General features: G+C 38.7%; 1 protein-coding gene across 2 annotated transcripts in view; it reads left to right on the forward strand.

Annotated features, from left to right (window-relative positions):
- Positions 1 to 7872: 7872 nt before the first annotated feature.
- Positions 7873 to 14527, forward strand: part of LOC106641213 (RNA-binding protein 5) — a 153112-nt gene continuing 146457 nt past the window's right edge. The window contains exons 1-2 of one of the 2 annotated variants that reach the window (XM_089595695.1): positions 7873 to 7976; positions 8071 to 8320. The gene's annotated coding sequence lies outside the window, so the exon portion shown is untranslated. Of the gene's footprint in view, positions 8321 to 14527 lie in introns of both variants that reach the window. The other variant, XM_014355547.2, reaches the window with a different exon arrangement.

Below are 14527 nucleotides of genomic sequence, written 5' to 3' on the forward strand. Positions count from 1 at the left end.
TGTCAGCGCTCCAAGGTACATCACCACAACCGCTCTGCCTTCGGTGACTTTGACATCCCCAACGGGCGTTTCGACCACATACATGTGGACCTACGGAAGCTACCACTGACAAAAGGGTACCAATATTGCCTGACAATCATCGGCCGTTTCAGCAAATGGCCTGTCAAAGTCTCGATCCCAGACCAACAGGCATCCACCGTCACCAAGGCCCTCATCGACAACTGGATCACGAACTTTGGAACACCGCTCACACTCACTTCTGATCAAGGTGCGCAGTTCGAGTCTGCACTCTTCACAAAGCTCAAAAAAATGATCGGCACAAACCGTATCAGGACCATGCCGTACCACCCGCAGTCAAACGGAATGGTAAAGCGAGTGCATAGAACGCTCAAGGCTGGTTTAATGTGCAACGAGGATACACCCTGGCCTGACGCCCTGACACTGGTCCTACTAGGACTGCGCAAGTCTTTTAAAGAGGACCTACAAGCCTTCCCGGCCGAGATGCTCTACGGGATAACGCTCTGAGTGCCTGGAGAGTTTTTTACAACCACCAGCCATCCGAATGCCAACCCACAGTCTTTCATCCAAGGCCTTCGCCAGCTGCAGCAGGCCATCAAGCCAGTCCAGGCTTCCAGGCACGCCACATCGCTCAAGCCTTTAATCTTCCATGACTTGCAGACGTCCTAGCTCGCACGTCTTCGAGCACGTCGACGCGATAAGGAAGCCGTTGGATTCACCGTACACAGGACCACACAAGGTAATCCAACGAATCAACGACCGAAGTTTCATTATCGAAGTCAACGGACGCCCCCGCACCGGCTCTACGGACACCCTGAAGCCAGCGTACTTGGAACGCTCGGACATGCCAAGCTCCGGCCAATCCGATGCCGCAGTACCCTTGCCAGCCACAGGACCGCACCCACGTCCCAATTACATGTAATTAATTCACAATTTTGATTGATTGTCTAGTACGACAAAGATCTTTTTGATTGGCGCTGTTGTAATTGATTGATAATTTATTATTCAATAGTAAGTGCCCTGGGTCATTGGGTGATAGGCGCTTGTGTTATTCATTAATAATTATTAAGAAAATTATTAGAGAATTCCCAAGTCTGGCCGGAACTATATACCAACACTGACTATACACCCCAACACTGCTACAAATCATAGACATATAAAGAATACACTGCTTATTATAATAGCAGCCGAGACAGTGAAGCTCGCGTAGAAAGAGAGAGAAGACGAAGGCAATCAGTCTTTCTCTCTCGCGCACTCAGGGAGTTGGGGCGCGAGGCAGACGGACGGAGAAGGAGCACAGTTGTATATATATATATGTATGCATGATGTTTGCAGTTTACTCAGTAGCAGATGATGCAGTGCACAGGCGACAGCTGTATTATACGTGCTTCGATTCATTTATGTCAACAAAATAAATAAATCTTTTATTTCTCAAATTACCCCAATGCGTAGATGATAAATGATTTCTAAATAATTTCAAAGAATAATTAAAAATTAGAGTTTTGTATAATTTATTACTGTACACTATTGACCAGAAAACAATGTAATTTTCTTATTTTTCATTCTGATTCTTTTCATTTCATCCTTGTATCGTGAGCACTCGTGGTGGATACGGAAATTGAAGAATTCATTTAATATAATCTTCATAAGTTGTGTTCTATGATCAAACATTGATAGCTGATCATATATGTGATCTCCATAATTAAAAAGTGTTCTTGGCAGTTTTCTGAAACATTTACTAATCAGAAAATGTATGATCTTTTTTTCTGTAAACAGATTATTCTTATACATTCTTAGAACCCTTTCGACTGTCTTACAGATAGTGTTAAAAAAATCATCTGAAGAGAAATGGTCGCTGCATATCACAGCACCACTGTATAGCAAGATTCTCGACCAATACTTTGTAACCATTCTTTTTTCCTTTGTTCATCTTTTGGAATCCTCGAAAATTAAATCTTTATTATTAGTTGCATCTTATGAAATACCTAATTCTTTAAGTCATCGGAAAACTTCAAATGACTTACTTATAAAAAGATCGGTTGCTATTAGCTGAACTTTGCTCTGCTGCACATACTATACATAATTTTACCATTGTACAAAATAATTAACTTGCTTCCAAAATATTTATAATTAAAACTATCCTGAGAATTGCTCAGCTGTATCATGCATCAACCTAAATGACCTGCATTGCATCGTCTGCTACTGAGTAAGCAAATATCATGCATACATGTATATGTTTATATATATATGCAACTGTGCCCCTTCTCCGTCCGTCTACCTCGTGCCCCCCCTCCCTGAGTGTGCAAGAGAGAAAGACTGACTGCCCTCGTCTTCTCTCTCGTTCTACGCGAGCTTCACTGCCCCGGCTGCTAATAAGCAGTCTATTCTTTATATGTCTATGCTACAAATGTTATGAACATGCGCGGACGAAAATGAGCAATGGCAATGGCTTGGGAGCAGTTAAGCCGTCAAACACATAGACATATAAAAAATATAGACTGCTCGTTTTTATGTACGGTGCTGAGGCACAAGTAGAAGGAAACACTACATCGAACGTGGGTATCTGTCTTTTTTGTACATTGCCAAAGGTGGGAACGTGCAAGAGCAACACGGATGCCCACGTTCAATGTTGTGTCTTCTTCTACTTGTGCTTCAGGCTTCAGCGCCGTACACAATGACAAGCCGTTCTTGTTTCTTAGATGTCTATGGTCAAATCAAGTTGTGCCCTGACTAGCACGTCGTTTTACAAGCTTGGCTCAATGTTGGCTGCCTGCATAAGGCATAGTGATTAAGCTTGGCAGCTTGATTTCGTTTTCAATCAGGACGTTATTTCCGCATATAAACGTCAGAGATTAGAAGGGAGATTGCCAGCGCCTATGGCACAGGCCACAGCGTTGGGTTAGGCGAATTCGCAATTCAAAATCGGAACTTTTTCCCTAGATCGTATATATAGATATACGATCTAGGGAGAACGTACCGTCGAGCAGACAGCATAGCAGTGAAGGGGTATTGCCAAAGACACGTGGAAAGTAAAAATTGTAATATAAATAACACAAGTGCCTATCACCCGATTCCCCAGGGTGCTTACTGGCAACTCTGTTAAAAAAATAATTATTAATAACACAAGCGCCTATCACCCAATGACCCGGGGCGCTTACTGGCCACTCTTTTAAATAAATAATTATTAAAATAACACAAGCGCTTATCACTCAGTGACTTTAAGCGCTTACTGGCAACTCTGTTAAATAAATAATTATTAATAACACAAGTGCCTATCACCCAATGACCCGGAGCGCTTACTGACAACTCTGTTAAATAAATAATTATTAATAAATTACACAAGCACCTTTCACCTTATGACACGGGGCACTTACTGGCCACTCTTTTAAATAAATAATTATTAAAATAACACAAGCGCCTATCACCTCATGACACGGGGCGCTTACTGGTCACTCTGTTAAATAAATAATTATTAAAATAACACAAGCGCTTATCACTCAGTGACTTCGAGCGCTTACTGGCAACTCTGTTAAATAAATAAATTTTAATAACACAAGCGCCTATCACCCAATAACCCGGGGCACTAACTGGCCACTCTTTTAAATAAAAAATTATTAAAATAACACAAGCGCTTATCACTCAGTGACTTCGAGCGCTTACTGGCAACTCTGTTAAATAAATAATTTTTAATAACACAAGTGCCTATCACCCAATAACCCGGGGCGCTAACTGGCCACTCTTTTAAATAAAAAATTATTAAAATAACACAAGCGCTTATCACTCAGTGACTTCGAGCGCTTACTGGCAACTCTGTTAAATAAATAATTATTAATAACACAACTGCCTATCACCCACTGACCCGGAGCGCTTACTGGCCACTCTTTTAAATAAATAATTATTAAAATAACACAAGCGCCTATCACCTCATGACCCGAGGCGCTTACTGACAACTCTGTTAAATAAATAATTAATTATAAATAACACAAGCGCCTATCACCTCATGACACGGGGCACTTACTGGCCACTCTTTTAAATAAATAATTATTAAAATAACACAAGCGCCTGTCATCTCATGACCCGAGGCGCTTACTGACAACTCTGTTAAATAAATAATTATTAGTAAATAACACAATCGCCCATCACCTCATGACACGGGGCACTTACTGGCCACTCTTTTAAATAAACAATTATTAAAATAACACAAGCGCTTATCACTCAGTGACTTCGAGCGCTTACTGGCAACTCTGTTACATGAATAATTTTTAATAACACAAGCGCCTATTACCCAACGACCCGGGGCGCTTACTGGCCACTCTTTTAAATAAATAATTATTAAAATAACACAAGGGCCTATCACCTTATGACCTGGGGCGCTTACTTACAACTCTTTTAAATAAATTATAATTAAAATAACACAAGCGCCTATCACCTCATGACCCGGGGCGCTTACTGGCCACTCTTTTAAATAAATAATAATGAATATAACACAAGCGCCTATCACCTCATGACCCGGGGCGCTTACTGACAACTCTGTTAAATAAATAATTATTAATAAATAACACAAGTGCCTATCACCGTATAACCTGGGGCGCTAATTGCAAATCTAATAAATAAATAATTATTCACAAATATGTCAAGCACCTTTTTCATGATGATCCAGGACACTTATTTGCAACACTATTAAATAATAAAAAGTTGATCGATAACATACGTAAACATATCACAATTTTGATTGCCTATCTAGTACGACAAAGATCTTTTTAAATGACGCTCTTATAATTTCTTGATAATTTATTGTTCAATAGTAGCCAGTAAGCGCCCCGGGTCATAAGGTGATAGGCGTTTGTGTTATTTTAATAATTAATTATTTAAAAGAGTGGCCAGTAAGTGCCCCGGGTCATTAGATGCTAGGCGCTTGTGTTATTTTAATAATTAATTATTTAAAAGAGTGGCCAGTAAGTGCCCCGGGTCATTAGGTGATAGGCGCTTGTAATATTAATAATTATTTATTTAAAAGAGTGGCCAGTAAGCGCCCCGGGTCATGAGGTGGTAGGCGCTTGTGTTATTTTAACAATTATTTATTTAAAAGAGTGGCCAGTAAGCGCCCCGGGTCATTAGGTGATAAGCGCTTGTGTTATTAATAATTATTTATTTAAAAGAGTGGCCAGTAAGCGCCCCGGGTCATTAGGTGATAAGCGCTTGTGTTATTTTAATAATTAATTATTTAAAAGAGTGGCCAGTAAGCGCCCCGGGTCATAAGGTGACAGGCGCTTGTGTTATTTTAATAATTATTTATTTGAAAGAGTGGCCAGTAAGCGCCCCGTGTCATGAGGTGATAGGCGCTTGTGTTATTTTAATAATTATTTATTTAAAAGAGTTGCCAGTAAGCGGCCCGGGTCATTGAGTGATAGGCGCTTGTGTTATTAATAATTATTTATTTAACAGAGTTGCCAGTAAGCGCTTAAAGTCACTAAGTTATAAGCGCTTGTGTTATTTTAATAATTATTTAGTTAAAAGAGTGGCCAGTAAGCGCCCCGGGTCATTGGGTGATAGGCGCTTGTGTTATTAATAATTATTTTTTTAACAGAGTTGCCAGTTAGCGCCCCCGGGTCATTGGGTGATAGGCACTTGTGTTATTAATATTACAATTTTGAATTTTCGCGTGTCTTTGGCAATGCCCCTTCACTGCTGAGTTGTCTGCTCGACGGAACATTCTTCCTAGATCGTAATTGAATCCGCCTAACCCAACGCTGGCTTTTAGGTTGGTGTCTTAAACAGCAGAAATACTTCACAAAAATTTTGCATATTCATCATGTCAACCCACAAGTGGTGCATCTAGCGGATTTTTGGCAGAACAAAACTTGACAGGTATCAGATGAAATGTAGCGTAGTAAAATAATAGACATGACTCATTTAATTAGTTTTATTATAAGCGATTGGATTGTACATATAGTTGTAAGACTGGGCACGGTGGAAATATAAGCGTAAGCATGTAGTAGGTGCACTTTTATATTCAACAAAATATATTTAGAGGTTATTAAAATGAAAGCAAACAATGAGAAAAATTTCTAATGACATTTTCAACCAACATAGGCACGAGAAGTCATCGATTGATAATGCAATTTGCACTGACACAGCACCAAAATGGGGAAAAAAGCTATAAGATAATGTGAAACAGATATGTAAGTAATTCGGTATTCGGTAGTGAGCTTCAAGGGAGTGAGCAGCAGAACGCGGGACAGTAGCTAATTGGCTGTCACGACCCATAAGAATAATATAGGGTTTCACCTGCTGTTTGTTGCAAAGTATTTGTATATAAATACGCGCCTTGTAGATTGTGCAACAAATGGCGGCGGTTCTGCTGCTCACTCCCTTGAAGCTCACTAGTACTCGGTACACTGCAACAAAGATATTGCTCCTTTGGTGTAGATTTACTGGTTGTTTTTTTTCCGTATGTCGTCTGCTTGGCACGATTGTGATTACGATTTCCCTGTCGTTAGGGCAATCATGCGTAAATATAGCATCAGCAAAATAATCGGATGACACTTGGTAAGATTGCAGCAGAAATTATTTTCAACCTTTCGTTTGTTTAAACTAATGCTCCTTATTCATTAAGAACCGAGATATGGGGTGATAAAAAAAAATTTTTTTTTGTTTGTTAACCAAACCAAACTATAATTAACAGAAAGGTCACACCTAACGTGTATTACAGAACGTTTGCCAGCTGAAACGTAGTGACTGATTTGAAACATTAGATTATTTTTGAAAAAAGTTATTGGGTTGTTTAAAAAATTTTTTTTTAATAATTCCGTGTTTTAAATTAGCTTGTACATTTCGGTTGGCAATAATTGTGTGATGTACATTAGGTGTAACCTTTATGTTAATTTAGTTTAATAGTAATTTAATTTAATTTAATAGTTTGGTTAACGAGCAAAAAAAAATGTTTTCTTATTACCCCATATCTTGGTTCTCGATAAATGGGGAGCATTAGTTTTAACGGACGAATAGCTGGAAATCGCTTCTACTGCAATGTTACAAAATGTTATCCGGTTATTTTGCTGATGCTATGAGGCTCTTTTACCGTCAAGCTTGAATCAGATGGCGCCAGGGCACGTCGCGGCTGTCATGGCCGTCTCACTCACACAACATTACTTTTCAGTATTGTATGTACATAGGAAATTAAAGTGTAGTGGTAAAGCGCAATATTTGAAATTTTGAAATGAATAAGGAAGACAAGAAAGAATATTATGGGAGCTTAAAAGTTTCAGAATTGAAAAAGCTTTTAAAAGGGAAAGGAGCAAGAGTCAGTGAAAGAAAAGCAGAACTCGTGGACAGGTAAGCCATGACTTGGGAGCGACAAAAATGTTGGTCTCCCAATTGCTTCGAGCCACTTTTTTTTTATCACACTATCAGAAGGAAATTTAAATTTCACTTTCTTATCGCAGGATATTACACTGCACTTCATTTTTCCTACTATCTTTAAACGTAAATGCAAACAAAAATTGTCTGCAAACAACAGCAATCATTTACAAAGGTTATGTCTTCTGCTTTGCTCATTACACAGATAGGCTCACGAACGCAATACACAACTGTAAATTTGACGGTGTGTAAGTATGACAGCCGCGACGTGCCCTGGCGCCATCTGATTCAAGCTTGACGGTAAAAGAGCCTCATAATTACGCATTATTGCTCTAAGCTCTAACTACTTGCAGTACTGGCACCACTTAATTCTAAACTGTAAGTGTCAGATTTTAGTTCTACTGAAATCCGCTAGATGCGCTACTTGAGGGTTAACACTTTACACATAAGGAATAGTTTTCAAAGGGAATGCGTGAAACCGATGCGGCCATGTGAGCAAGCTTAGCAGCTTCTTGCACCTGGCCCATTTTCAGATCTAGAATCAGAAGACGGTATGCTGCATCTGCGCCCTTAAATGTACTTCTTGACAATGCAGTAGTGTAAGTTGCTGTATACTTACGTATTGTAAAAATGCTAAAATAGAATATTTACAAAACAGCCTTTTTGGCAACTACGTTGCATGTGTTACTATAGAACCGCTTCTGGACGCTTAATTGCTTGAGTTGAGATTTGTATAAAACATGAATACAAAAATGAAAGATAGTTCTTGAGGCTAAAGTTCTTTGACTTACTGGAAGTTGGATTCTGCAATCTACAATTTTGTTACAGTAGATAACAGACATGTATGCGTGACATATGCCTTAAATCTAGAGACATTACTAGATCAGAGTTTATAATTGACAAAACTAGCCAGGATGTTATACGTTGTATTGCTTGACTGAAGGTATGTCTTTGATTTCTTAAATAAAAATCGATTTTTTATTAACACGTACCACTCAAGATAGGTCAAGATGTACAAAATAAGCAGGAAGTAATTCAAGCGATTCTATAAAATTCTGTTCTGAAAGTTTTTCATGAGGTAAAATTGGTACATTAGGCTTAAAACTGAAAAATTGGTATAAATGTGACTTATGTAATAAGTAAAATAATCTTGAAAATTGAAGCTATTGAACTTCATTTACATCATAATAAAACAGCATGTATGAATGTCAACATATACTTCATGCAGTATGCCAGTATAGAATATTATGGATCATAAATGTAAGAATTATAAGAAACTTTTGACTTAAAGTATTCATAGTTGTTGTACTGAAACACATTCCATAATGTGCATCTCAATCTATGTACTACTTATTTCAAGTGTAGCAATACAATTTTTCTGTAAAGGCGTAATAATTAAAAAAAAATTTCATTCCATCTTTTAAACTTCAAACAAGTTTGCCATTCACTACGTGGAAACTAGGTTTAAAATTGAATATTAAAACCATTTTTGTATGGATACAAATAAAAATAGTCTCTGGGCACATATATTGTCATTGAGATTTTTACATTTTACTAAAACATAAATTTTTAATGATTTTAAAACTTTTCACTACTTTTTATTAAGAAAACTTTATTTGAGTTCTATATCAATTTTTGACTTATGAAAAATTACACAAGAAACCTGAACTATTCAACATTCGCCATTAATTTTGTCAACCTTTGATAATACTTCTGGTAGCGTGTAAAAGCTGAGTCAGTGATTTTGTAAGGAGTGATTAGTAAAAGTGGTGCTATGATTCTTCTAAAAAAGCCTCTATCTACTTCTGTATATGTATTTCTGGTCTACCTTGTGTCTCACACGTAAATTACGGAATTTTATTTTAACGACAACTAAAATAGCTGCCTCTCTCAAAATTAAAAGCAAAATTTACTTCTAAGATTCATTTTTTATCCATTATGTGATGAATCCAAAGCTTCTTAATTTTTAAATTAAATGTACACTACCTGATTAACATTAGAAAATATGCTATTTAATGAGTTACTTGCCACATGGAGAGAAAAAAAATGGTATCACAGCATTGAAGCACCTATGCAGTTAGCCCATACGACCTGCACATGCGTTAGTTCAATAATTTTATGCACGAAAGCATCTCTACTCATGTGTTTATAGCATTACGAGTATGTGCTACAAAAAGCTTACAAACCATATACGTATATAAGTATTGGTAACACACACATGCACGCAAGCCCGTGTAATTGCAAGACAATACTGGAGAAAACTCCAACAGCGCTATGTGTATATCCCGTATAATACGATTAGTAAGTATCTCTGGCGTGTAGGGACCAAAGCCCTACTATATATATTGTCGTGGGAGAAGGCACTGGAACGAGCGGAGAGACTTCTTTATATGTGTGCGTGCTTTATTAGTGATTACAAATGTGGCTCAGTCTAGAGCTCAACAACGACTAAAGTCATCGGTAAGTGGTTACACGCTTGACTACTATGAGGGGTGGGGATAGCCTTTACAGTACTCCCTTCAAGTTTGAACGCAGTTGAAACTTGTAAAAATATTAAAAAATTTTCACATAAAAACTGAAATTTTTTTTTATTACTTGAAAAATTATCTCCTAGTGAAGGTAAAGTATCAAAGTAATCGCTTTTACATTTTCCTATGACTTTTATAAACGTAAATGTGTTAATCATTTACAACATCCTTCAATATTCTTAACAGCTGGAGCCGAAGTCCAGCAAACATATTGGTAACAAAACCATGTCAATTTTTATAATACAGAAATTATTGAGTGCACGCCGCTAGTTTTTTTTTTTTTTTTTTTTAATTAAAAAAAATTTTTTTTTTTTACAAGTGTGACGTACAGTATCTAGAACCTTTGTAAGTTCGCGCCCAAGACTCACCTCTCACGGCGCATGAGCAGCGGATACAGAGTATGATGATCACCTTTCGGCGGCGGGCCAGAGCTTTATCAGCTCTCCCGCTCTCTCTCTCTCTCCGATCAGCCTCCGAACCTAACGCCACGCACGCGACTGCTCTCGCCTTCAGACTCTAATAAACGAACATATACTTTCTTCCACGTGTATTCAATCCCCTTACACCCCGAAACTCCACAATTCCCACGTAACAGGAGGTTGTAGATAACCCGACCCCCAATTTTTGGCGCTCGACGTGTGGCGAGTTGTGTACGACAAAGTAATAGAAAATTTTTTTTGGTTTTCTTTCGTCGTCGGGAAGCACCCACAGTGTAGTGTAAGTGGAAATGAAAAAAATTATCGTGAAAAAAAAGTGAAATAAAAAAAAAAGAATTTAAAGAAGAAACAGTGACTAATAACAAGAAAAGAAAAAAATACAGTGTTCAGAAGACACACGCGGCGAGACACGTGAGAAACGAGCAGGTGTCAAGTACCAGCGTGGGCGCTCAGCAGCCATCCAGGAGGCGGGCACCGTCAGGAAATAAAACAAGGGAGAGCCAAAACACGAAACTACATCACACAACGCACCCTCTGGTAGCAATATTTTTCTTTAGACACTTTGTTTACGGACACGGAAATGCTTTAGATCATACTGCTTACAATACTGTCCAGGTAGATAAAATTTATATAAACGGTAAATAATATTACTGCTGGGCGATAAGTTTTATCAAATTGGCCCATAACAAACAAATACAACCAAACAAACAAAAAAAAAAAACACAAAAAAAATAACCAAGCGAATAAAACAACATGCAGTCGGGAAAAATTGATAACGTTGTAGGTGGGGCGGTGGACCGCTTAGCAGACGCGGAGGTCGTAACAGACGACAGTTTATGGTTACAATTTTGCCACGATCCCGAGGCGGTCAAAGAGTTAAAAAAGTCGAACAAAAAAACAAAAGACTTAATTGGAAATATTTTTAAGGGCATGAAGACGGGCGTACTAAGAGATAAAAAAAGAGGGTCCTAAGCAAATAATTGGAGGAAACGAAGCCTCAGAATCATATATAGAGCCCCTGCGTAGTGATGATAGTGGAGAGGAAGGGGATGAGTCAGATAGGGGGCCCGCTAGGAATCAGCTTGGCAATTGGAGAAGGGAGACAGAGTTGCTCCAGAGATGGCCAGAAAGGGAGGGGGGAGAAAATGAAAGAGAATTCCACAATAGAGATAGAAGGAAAGCTAGACCGATGCGGGAGTTCGAAAATTTTAAAAATAACCAGGAGAGGTGGGAGCAAACAACAGGTGGATCTACACACAGATCGCCGCATCACCGGGAGTATGAGAGGAATATAAATAACTCAATTAAAGAATTAAGCACAATAATCCCCACAATACCAATACTTACAGGGGACCCTATAAATCTAACGGCGTTCACAAGGGTAGTAAGGATAATAGGCTGGCAGGTGAACGACAGAGACCTCCTTTATTTATTGGCAACGCTATCCAGCAGGCTGAAAAGTCGAGCGGCAGCACATTTGAATGATAGAATCACACAGTTTGAGTCTATTAAAGAATTTCTCGAGGAGGTTACGAAAAGGTACGGGGCCATCAGGAGCACAGAGACAGTTATGGCAAAAATTAGGTCGGAACAACAAAGGGATAAGGAATCTGTAGAAGGATACTCAAATCGCATGCAAAAGTTGTTTAACAGGGCCATGGGGCTTTAAGAAGCAAACTTTGAAGTTTCTGAAATGTTAAGGTAGGGAGTTAAGAAAAATATTCAAAAAGAAGTAGTGACCCAATATATATAAGGCCTTAATCCCCCGTACAACCACGAAGTTTCAATGCATAGGCCCATGACGCTAACAAAAGCCATTACATTGTCATTGAAAGTCGAGGATATGGTGGCTATGAAGTCACCTCGAGTAGACAGCAATAAATATGAGAAATGGAAAAAAGAATCTAACAAAAGGGAAGACGAGGTAAACAAGTGTTACTATTATGGACGAATCGGGCACAAAGCAAAAGAGTGTCGTTCATTGTGGCACGACATAGATAAGGGGCTGCTAGTGAAGAAAGGTCGCGGTGAGGAGACCAGAGCACCGTACTATACAAGGTACCAGGATAGGGGTGAAGAAAGAAGAAGTGCAAGATCATATAATGATAGCGGAAGAAGACCCGGGGACTACAGACATAATAATATGGCTCAAGCAGAGAATAAATACAACTACGGCAGATATAGAAGAGATTTTGAAAAAGGGAATGCTTATCGCGAAAATAATAACAATAATAATAGTAATAACAGATATTATGAGCCGAACGGAAGAAATAACGGCCAAAGAGGCAGTGGTAGGGATGATAGCCGAAATAATTACGATTGGAAAAGTAACGAGCGTTATGAGCCTAGACACACAAACGGGACACAAGACGCAAGGGAGGCTGAACCTAGACGGGGTGATATCTCTAGTAAACAGAAGTCGAATTTTTAGAACGATGCTCGGAGTACTCCCCCAACATCGAGCATCAGGAAAAAGTGGCTACGTATTTTAAAGGACCAAAAGTAAACGATGTAAAAATTGGAGAAAAAGAAGAAAAACCCATTCAGTCGGAGGTGTGGGGAAAGGAGGTAAACGAAAACAAAATTAATACTCGTCAACAAATCGAACCAAATTTAAAAAAAAAATCTAAAAAATAAAAATATATCGATGGGAAAAGAAGACAAGAAAGAAGTCACGACGGTACTAATTAACTATGCAGCAGTAGGACGCAGACCGCCAACAGTAACGCTGGAGAGTGAAGATTTCCGAATTAAAAGACCAGATTTCTATGCTGACACGGGTGCTGAGATCTCGATACTAAAAGAAGATTATATAAAAGAAAATTCGCCATTGGATGAGAATGTAAAAGTAAAAATAATTGGAGTAACTCATGGAGAACGTGAAACAAAAAGCACGGTGGACACAATGATTAATGGTATGAAGTGCACATTTCCATGTAGTCCCGCAGGATTTTCTGATCGAAGTAGACGGAATCCTTGGATGGGATATGTTTAAAAAATACAATGGCGAGGTGAGCGCAAAAACAAATACACTTAGCCTAGGTGGTGTAGAAACCCCACTGAAGACGGCAGAATATTTCGAGATAGCAGCGAGATCCAGGCAGGTTATATATGCAAGAGTCAAAAAAGAATTCGGAAAGATTCAAGTTGGATTTGTGCCACTTCAAGATGTGGGAGAACATGTGCATTTTGGAGACTTTTACGGCACTAATAATAAAGGTAAAATATATGCGGAATGCGTGAATTTTTCAAACAAAAAAAGGAGAATTACAGTACCGGAAGTGGATCTGATAGAGTGCGAAGAAGTGAAGAAAATGGAAATAACTGGCAACGTTGGGGACGGCGCCTGAGAAGAAGAGACTGCATTTGTAGGCTTGCTCGAGGAAGTCAAATTGGAAGAAAAAGAAATAGAAAAAAAATACAGATTGAGATATAAAAGCGTAGATGGAGATAAAGAAATCGACACGTACGCGGAAAAAGACTGTGATATAAAAAGTGTCGAAGAAAGAATTGAAAAAATTATGACACTGATCGACACTGAGAGCTGTAACGAAGAAGAGTTACAGCACGTAAGAAGATTAATATCGATGAATCCGTTTGTGTTTGGGTTGGACGGAGAACCGTTAAAAACAACTCATTTGATTAAACACAAAATAGAGACTACAACAAATAAGCCAGTAGTGGTCAGAAGATATAGATACCCGCCTGCGGTGAAGGAAAACATCAGGAGAGAAATTCAAAAATTGATGGATTTGGATATAATAGAACCATCAACGTCCCCATATAACTCAAATATATGGATAGTGCCTAAACCGCCAGGACAAAACGGCGAGAAAAGGTGGTGACTGGTCACAGATTTCAAACAGCTGAACGAAATAACTGTTGGAAGCTGTTACCCACTACCCTTTCAAAGCGACATATTGGAGCACTTAGTGGCCGCTAAGTACATCACAGTAGTTGATTTGAAGAGTGGATTCCACCAGATTAAAATTCAAGAAGAGGACGTGCATAAAACTGCATTCTCGGGACCCGACGGGCACTATCAATATAACGTATGCCAATGGGGTGCTCAGAGTCACCAAATACATTCCTGAGGGCGATAACGTTAGCTCTAGCCGATCTACAAGGGCGAGAAATTGAAGTATACATGGATGACATTATGGTGTTCGCAGCAACTCTCGAAGA

The sequence above is a fragment of the Copidosoma floridanum genome, unplaced genomic scaffold (assembly GCF_036245765.1).
Source record: "Copidosoma floridanum isolate Cflo_tuat_1 unplaced genomic scaffold, Cflo_Japanese_pri ptg000027l, whole genome shotgun sequence".
NCBI classification, from domain to species: Eukaryota; Metazoa; Arthropoda; class Insecta; order Hymenoptera; family Encyrtidae; genus Copidosoma; species Copidosoma floridanum.